Source organism: Somniosus microcephalus, unplaced genomic scaffold (genome assembly GCF_052327205.1).
Source record: "Somniosus microcephalus isolate GS21.2 unplaced genomic scaffold, FLI_Smic_1.0 unresolved_chr4, whole genome shotgun sequence".
NCBI lineage: Eukaryota > Metazoa > Chordata > Chondrichthyes > Squaliformes > Somniosidae > Somniosus > Somniosus microcephalus.
In genome coordinates, this window is record NW_028225182.1 from 10,320,772 (window position 1) to 10,330,158 (window position 9,387).

General features: G+C 40.5%; 1 non-coding gene across 1 annotated transcript; it reads right to left on the minus strand.

The window, feature by feature from the left end:
• Positions 1 to 1,193: 1,193 nt before the first annotated feature.
• trnav-aac (transfer RNA valine (anticodon AAC)) lies at positions 1,194 to 1,266 on the minus strand. Its single transcript has one exon. It is a non-coding gene; the product is annotated as a tRNA-Val (tRNA).
• Positions 1,267 to 9,387: the final 8,121 nt, after the last annotated feature.

Here is a 9,387-nt window from a genome sequence, read left to right on the forward strand (position 1 = left end):
GTATTCCTATCAGTATCGCGAGCTGGGTTCGATTCCCGGTTAGAGAAGAAATTTTGATATCACCGTTTCTTATTCATGAATGCGATGTAATTTTATTAAATTAATTACATGCATCTAATGTGAATAAATAAGAACTGCTTTAATCACCATTAATTAACCGGTAACTTTATTTTGCAGAATGAAAGACAGGATGATATGGTTCCTGAGGGACAGTCGAAACTTCATTCATTTATTTTGCTCTTTGCCTCACCTGAACTGATAACTCATATCTCATTTTACACATTGCATTTTAGGAGAATGGTTTAAAATGTACATTGCTTGAGAGAGCAGCGATCTGGGGCAACATTTGTAAAATTTAACGGGACCGGCTACTTCACAGAAAAAACCTATTCTCTCACATGATGTTTTCAGACCACACACTGACCGATCTTTGCTCGGCCCCAAGTGGATGATCTGATACTTGCCCGCGTTGAACTCCATTAAACACTGTTCAGGGGAGATTTAATAGAGGTGATCAAAATTATGGGGGAAACAATTTCCACTGGCAGGAGTGTCAGCAGGGCTATGGGGGAAGAGCAGCGGAGTGGGACTGATTGGATAGCTCTTTCAAAGATGCATCATGAATTGCTCATTTTAACCTGCGATTGATAGCTTTTAGTCAACTAACGGTATTAAGGAATCATTGAAGTCCGTGAGACACTTCATAATTGTTTCTAATATCATTAATCAACCCACAACATTTTTTTGCACACTGCAGGAATTGCTAACATGTATACCGGATGACAGTCAAACTTTAATAACTTGTTATAGAAGCATAGAAAATTACCTGAACCCCTGTGGTTAATGAAGGGAAGTTTAATGTTTGAGTTCCGTATACACCTTGGAATTCTGGAAAACATGGTTTGTATTTTGCAGAAACGCGGCTTAGATCTGCTGTTGTGAACCGAGGTAAAGCTGCAGGATCCTTGAATAATCTTTCACAATTCAACTGAAAGCAGCCGGAATGTGCAGCTTTGAGAGGGGCTGTCTGCACGGTCAGGTCCGGAAACGGAAGTGAGCGAGCGACACCGTAGTGTTCTGTGTGTGTGCACAACTGTACAGAATAACACAAATGTAACAGGACTTTGTTACATTGCATAACAAATGCGAATTGATCCATTTTTCTATGACATAAATGAACATGATTTACAAAATGTTGCCGCCCGGTTTCGAACCGGGGACTTTGCGCGTGTTAGGCGAACGTGATAACCACTACACTACGGAAACGCCGGATAAAGCCGTCGCCTTTGGCTATAAATCTATGAATCTATGAAGAAAGTTATTAAAGTTTGACTGTCACCCGGCAAACATGTTACAATTTCCTTCAGTGTGCAACACACATTTTTGTTGGTTTTAATACAATTAATAAGATTCTCACAGACTTCAATGGTCTTTGTCAGAACTGAAATCCCTGACTGGGAATCAAACCTGATTGTTTTCAATGATGATTGGATTGTCCTATGAGGAGAGATTGAGTAGATTGGGCCTATAATCTCTGGAGTTCAGAAGTACGAGATGTGTTGTCATTGAAAGGTACAATTTTCTTGGAGGGCTTGAAACGGTAGAAGATGAGAGGTTGTTTCCCCTGGCTGGAGAGTCTCGAACTAGGAGGCAGAGTCTCAGGATAAGGGGCCGGCCATTTGAGACTCAGATGAGGAGACATTTCTTCACTCAGAGGCTTGCGAATCTTTGCAATTCTCAACCTCAGAGGGCAGTGGATGCTCAGTCATTGACTTTATTCAAGAATTTGGGAGTCCTTTTACACAGAATACAGAAATTAACGTTTGTGAGCTCATCCTTTATATTGAGCGGTTTCTCGTCCTTCAATCGGTGTCAGCTTTCGCTCAGCGGTTACTTCGCAGCACCAACTCCTTTGTAATTTCGAACTCTGTCTCATCGCGGGCGCAGTCTGGGCTTTTTTCAATCCCCTTCAACACCGAAACACATTATAGCAGTGATTTTAATTTTGCAGTGTGACACTTTTCGAGGCACCATTAAATGATTCAATAATTTATTCCTATCAGTGTTGTGAGCAGGGTTCGATTCCCGGTTAGGGAAGAAATATTTTGATATCACAATTTCTTATTCATGAATGCGATGTAATTTTATGAAATTAATTACATGCATCTAATGTGAATAAATAAGAACTGCTTTAATCACCATTAATTAACCGGTAACTTTATTTTGCAGAATGAAAGACATGATAATATGGTTACTGAGGGACAGTCGAAACTTCATTCATTTATTTTGCTCTTTGCATCTCCTGAACTGTTAACCCATATCTCATTTAACACATTGCATTTTAGGAGAATGGTTCAAAATGTTCATTGCTTGAGAGAGCAGCGATCTGGAGCAACATTTGTAAAATTTAACGGGACCCACTATTTCACAGAAAAAACCTATTCTCTCACATGATGTTTTCAGACCACACACTGACCGATCTTTGCTCGGCCCCAAGTGGATGATCTGATACTTGCCCGCGTTCAACTCCATTAATCACTGGTCAGGGGAGATTTATTAGAGGTGATCAAAATTAAGGGGGAAACAGTTTCCACTGGCAGGAGTGTCAGCAGGGCTATGGGGGAAGAGCAGCGGAGTGGGACTGATTGGATAGCTCTTTCAAAGATGCAAAATGAATTCCTCATTTTAACCTGCGATTGATCGATTTTAGTTAACCAACGGTATTAAGGGATCATTGAAGTCTGTGAGACACTTCATAATTGTTTCTATGATCAATAATCAACCCAAAACATTTTGTTGCACACTGCAGGAATTGCTAACATGTATACCGGATGGCAGTCAAATTTTAATAACTTTTTATAGAATCATAGAAAATTGCCTGAACCCCTGTGGTTAATGAAGGGAATTTTAATGGTTGAGTTCCGTATACACCTTGGAATTCTGGAAAACATGGTTTGTAGTTTGCAGAAACGCGGCATATATCTGCTGTTGTGAACCGAGGTAAAGCTGCAGGATCCTTGAATAATCATTCACAATTCAACTGAATGCAGCCGGAATGTGCAGCTTTGAGAGGGGCTGTCTACACGGTCAGGGCTGGAAGCGGAAGTGAGCGAGCGGCACCGGAGTGTTCTGTGTGTGTGCACAACTGTACAGAACAACACAAATGTAACAGGACTTTGTTACATTGCATAACAAATGCGAATGGATCCATTTTTCTACGATTTAAATGAACGTGATTTACAAAATGTTCCCGCCCGGTTCCGAAGCGGGGCCTTTTCGCGTGTTAGGCGAACGTGATAACCACTACACTGCAGAAACCCTGTGTGAAACAGCCGCCTTTTGCTATAAATCCATGAATCTATGAAGAAAGTTATTAAAGTTTGACTGTCACCCAGCAAACATGTTACAATTTCTTTCAGTGTGCAACACACATTATTGTTGGTTTTAATACAATTATTAAGATTCTCACAAACTTCAATGGTCTTTGTCAAAACTGAAGTCCCTGACTGGGAATCAGACCTGATTGTTTTCAATGATGATAGGATTGTCCTATGAGGAGAGATTGAGTAGATTGGGCCGAAAAACTCTGGAGTTCAGAAGAACGAGAGGAGTTCTCATTGAAAGGTACAATTTTCATGGAGGGCTTTAAAGGGTAGAAGCTGAGAGGTTGTTTCCCCTGGCTGGAGAATCTAGAACTAGGGGGCAGAGTCTCAGGATAAGGGGCCGGCCATTTGAGAGTCAGATGAGGAGACATTTCTTCACTCAGAGGCTTGTGAATTTTTGCAATTCTCAACCTCAGAGGGCAGTTGCTGCGCAGTCATTGAGTATATTCAAGGATTTGAGAGTCCTTTTACACAGAATGCAGAAAGTTAACGTTTCTGAGCTCATCCTTTATATTGAGCGGTTTCTCGTCCTTCAATCGGAGTCAGCTTTCGCTCAGCGGTTACTTCGCAGCATCAACTTCTTTGTAAGTTCGAACTCTGTGTCACCGCGGGCGCATTCTGGGCTTTTTTCAATCCCTTTCAACACCGAAACACATTACAACAGTGATTTTAATTTAGCAGTGTGATATTCTTCGAGGCACCATTAAATTATTCATATAACTTATTCCTGTCAGTGTTGTGAGCTAGGTTCGATTCCCGGTTAGGGAAGAAATTTTGATATCGCCGTTTCTTATTCATGAATGCGATGTAATTTTATTAAATTAATTACATGCATCTAATGTGAATAAATAAGAACTGCTATAATCACCATTAATTAACCGGTAACTTTATTTTGCAGAATGAAAGACATGATAATATGGTTACTGAGGGACAGTCGAAACTTCATTCATTTATTTTGCTCTTTGCATCTCCTGAACTGTTAATCCATATCTCATTTTACACATTGCATTTCAGGAGAATGGTTTAACATGTTCATTGTTTGAGAGAGCAGCGATCTGTGGCAACATTTGTAAAATTTAACGGGACCGGCTATTTCACAGAAAAAACCTATTCTCTCACATGATGTTTTCAGACCACACACTGACTGATATTTGCTAGGCCCCAAGTGGATGATCTGACACTTGCCCGCGTTGAACTCCATGAATCACGGGTCAGGGGAGATTAAGTAAAGGTGATCAAAATTAAGGGGGAAACAGTTTCCACTGGCAGGAGTGTCAGCAGGGCTATTGGGGAAGAGCAGCGGAGTGGGACTGATTGGATAGCTCTTTCAAAGATGCAACATGAATTGCTCGTTTTAATCTGCGATTGAAAGTTTTTTGTTAACCAACGGTATTAAGGGATCATTGAAGTCTGTGAGACACTTCATAATTGTTTCTATTATCAGTAATCAACCCACAACATTTTGCTGCACACTGCAGGAATTGCTAACATGTATACCGGATGACAGTCAAACTTCAATAACTTTTTATAGAATCATAGAAAATTGCCTGAACCACTGTGGTTAATGAAGGGAATTTTAATGGTTGAGTTCCGTATACACCTTGGAATTCTGGAAAACATGGTTTGTATTTTGCAGAAACGCGGCTTAGATCTGCTGTTGTGAACCGAGGTAAAGCTGCAGGATCCTTGAATAATCTTTCAGAATTCAACTGAAAGCAGCCGGAATGTGCAGCTTTGAGAGGGGCTGTCTGCACCGTCAGGGCTGGAAACCGAAGTGAGCGAGCGACACCGTAGTGTTCTGAACTGTACAGAATAACACAAATGGAACAGGACTTTGCTTTATTGCATAACAAGTGCGAATTGATCCATTTTTCTACGATTTAAATGAACATGATTTACAAAATGTTTTCGCTTGGTTTCGAACTGGGGACTTTTGTTGCCTGTTAGGCGAACGTGATAACCACTAAACTACGGAAACGCTAGGTAAAATAGTCGCCTTTTGCCATAAATCTATGAATCTATGAAGAAAGTATTTAAAGTTTGACTGCCACCCAGCAAACATGTTACAATTTCCTTCAGTGTGCAACACATATTTTTGTTGGTTTTAATACAATTATTAAGATTCTCACAGACTTCAATTGTCTTTGTCAGAACTCAAATCCCTGACAGGGAATCAAACCTGATTGTTTTCAATGATTATAGGAGGTCCTCTGAGGAGAGATTGAGTAGATTGGGCCTATAAACTCTGGAGTTCAGAAGAACGAGAGGTGTTCTCATTGAAAGGAACAATTTTCTTGGAGGGCTTGATAGGGTAGAAGCTGAGAGGCTGTTTCCCCTGGCTGGAGAGTCCAGAACTCCGGGGCAGAGTCTCAGGATAAGGGGCCGGCCATTTGAGACTCAGATGAGGAGACATTTCTTCACTCAGATGCTTGTGAAACTTTGCAATTCTCAACCTCAGAGGGCAGTGGATGCTCAGTCATTGAGTATATTCAAGGCATTGAGAGTCCTTTTACACAGAATACAGAAAGTTAACGTTTGTGAGCTCATCCTTTATATTGAGTGGTTTCTCGTCCTTGAATCGGTGTCAGCTTTCGCTCAGCGATTACTTCACAGCACCAACTTCTTTGTAAGTTCGAACTCTGTCTCACCGCGGGCGCAGTCCGGGCTTTTTTCAATCCTCTTCAACACCGAAACACATTATAGCAGTGATTTTAATTTAGCAGTGTGACATTTTTCGAGGCACCGTTAAAAGATTCAATAACTTATTCCTATCAGTGTTGCGAGCTGGGTTCGATTCACGGTTAGGGAAGAAATTTTGATATCACCGTTTCTTATTCATGAATGCGATGTAATTTTATTAAATTAATTACATGCATCTAATGTGAATAAATAAGAACTGCTTTAATCACCATTAATTAACCGGTAACTTTATTTTGCAGACTGAAAGACATGATAATATGGTTACTGAGGGACAGTCGAAACTTCATTCATTTATTTTGCTTTTTGCATCTCCTGAACTGTTAGACCATATCTCATTTAACACATTGCATTTCAGGAGAATGGTTTAAAATTTTCATTGCTTGCGAGAGCAGCGATCTGGGGCAACATTTGTAAAATTTAACGGGACCGGCTATTTCACAGAAAAAACCTATTCTCTCACATGATGTTTTCAGACCACACACTGACTGATATTTGCTAGGCCCCAAGTGGATGATCTGACACCTGCCCGCGTTGAACTCCATTAATCACTGGTCAGGGGAGATTTAATAGAGGTGATCAAAATTAAGGGGGAAACAGTTTCCACTGGCAGGAGTGTCAGCAGGGCTATGGGGGAAGAGCAGCGGAGTGGGACTGATTGGATAGCTCTTTCAAAGATGCAATATGAATTCCTCATTTTAACCTGCGATTGATAGATTTTAGTTAACCAACGGTATTAAGAGATCATTGAAGTCTGTGAGACACTTCATAATTGTTTCTATTAACAATAATCAACACACAACATTTTGTTGCACACTGCAGGAATTGCTACCATGTATACCGGATGACAGTCAAACTTCAATAACGTTTTATTGAATCATAGAAAATTGCCTGAACCCCTGTGGTTAATGAAGGGAATTTTAATGTTTGAGTTCCGTATACACCTTGGAATTCTGGAAAAAATGGTTTGTAGTTTGCAGAAACGCGGCTTAGATCTGCTGTTGTGAACTGAGGTAAAGCTGCAGCATCCTTGAATAATCTTTCACAATTCAACTGAAAGCAGCCGGAATGTGCAACTTTGAGAGGGGCTGTCTGCACGGTCAGGGCTGGAAATGGAAGTGAGCGAGCGAAACCGTAGTGTTCTGTGTGTGTGCACAACTGTACAGAATAACACAAATGTAGCAGGACTTTGTTACATTGCATAACAAATGCGAATTGATCCATTTTTCTACGACATAAATGAACATGATTTACAAAATGTTGCCGCCGGTTTCGAACCGGGGACTTTTCGCGTGTTAGGCGAACGTGATAACCACTACACTACGGAAACGCTGGATAAAACAGTCGCCTTTGGCTATAAATCTATGAATCTATGAGGAAAGTTATTAAAGTTTGACTGTCACCCAGCAAACATGTTACAATTTCCTTCAGTGTGCAACACACATTTTTGTTGGTTTTAATACAATTAATAAGATTCTCACAGACTTCAATTGTCTTTGTCAAAACTGAAATCCCTGACTGGGAATAAAACCTGATTGTTTTCAATGATGATTGGATTGTCCTATAAGGAGAGATTGAGTCGATTGGGCCTATAATCTCTGGAGTTCAGAAGTACGAGATGTGTTGTCATTGAAAGGTACAATTTTGTTGGTGGGGTTGAAATGGTAGAAGATGAGAGGTTGTTTCCGCTGGCTGGAGAGTCTCGAACTAGGAGGCAGAGTCTCAGGATAAGGGGCCGGCCATTTGAGACTCAGATGAGGAGACATTTCTTCACTCAGAGGCTTGTGAATCTTTGCAATTCTCAACCTCAGAGGGCAGTGGATGCTCAGTCATTGACTATATTCAAGGATTTGGGAGTCCTTTTACACAGAATACAGAAATTAACGTTTGTGAGCTCATCCTTTATATTGAGCGGTTTCTCGTCCTTCAATCGGTGTCAGCTTTCGCCCAGCTGTTACTTCACAGCACCAACTTCTTTGTAAGTTCGAACTATGTCTCACCGCGGGCGCAGTCTGGGCTTTTTTCAATCCCCTTCAACACCGAAACACATTAAAGCAGTGATTTTAATTTAGCAGTGTGATATTTTTTGAGGCACCATTAAATGATTCAAAAACGTATTCCTATCAGTATCGCGAGCTGGGTTCGATTCCCGGTTAGAGAAGAAATTTTGATATCACCGTTTCTTATTCATGAATGCGATGTAATTTTATTAAATTAATTACATGCATCTAATGTGAATAAATAAGAACTGCTTTAATCACCATTAATTAACCGGTAACTTTATTTTGCAGAATGAAAGACAGGATGATATGGTTCCTGAGGGACAGTCGAAACTTCATTCATTTATTTTGCTCTTTGCCTCACCTGAACTGATAACTCATATCTCATTTTACACATTGCATTTTAGGAGAATGGTTTAAAATGTACATTGCTTGAGAGAGCAGCGATCTGGGGCAACATTTGTAAAATTTAACGGGACCGGCTACTTCACAGAAAAAACCTATTCTCTCACATGATGTTTTCAGACCACACACTGACCGATCTTTGCTCGGCCCCAAGTGGATGATCTGATACTTGCCCGCGTTGAACTCCATTAAACACTGTTCAGGGGAGATTTAATAGAGGTGATCAAAATTATGGGGGAAACAATTTCCACTGGCAGGAGTGTCAGCAGGGCTATGGGGGAAGAGCAGCGGAGTGGGACTGATTGGATAGCTCTTTCAAAGATGCATCATGAATTGCTCATTTTAACCTGCGATTGATAGCTTTTAGTCAACTAACGGTATTAAGGAATCATTGAAGTCCGTGAGACACTTCATAATTGTTTCTATTATCATTAATCAACCCACAACATTTTGTTGCACACTGCAGGAATTGCTAACATGTATACCGGATGACAGTCAAACTTTAATAACTTGTTATAGAAGCATAGAAAATTACCTGAACCCCTGTGGTTAATGAAGGGAAGTTTAATGTTTGAGTTCCGTATACACCTTGGAATTCTGGAAAACATGGTTTGTATTTTGCAGAAACGCGGCTTAGATCTGCTGTTGTGAACCGAGGTAAAGCTGCAGGATCCTTGAATAATCTTTCACAATTCAACTGAAAGCAGCCGGAATGTGCAGCTTTGAGAGGGGCTGTCTGCACGGTCAGGTCCGGAAACGGAAGTGAGCGAGCGACACCGTAGTGTTCTGTGTGTGTGCACAACTGTACAGAATAACACAAATGTAACAGGACTTTGTTACATTGCATAACAAATGCGAATTGATCCATTTTTCTATGACATAAATGAACATGATTTACAAAA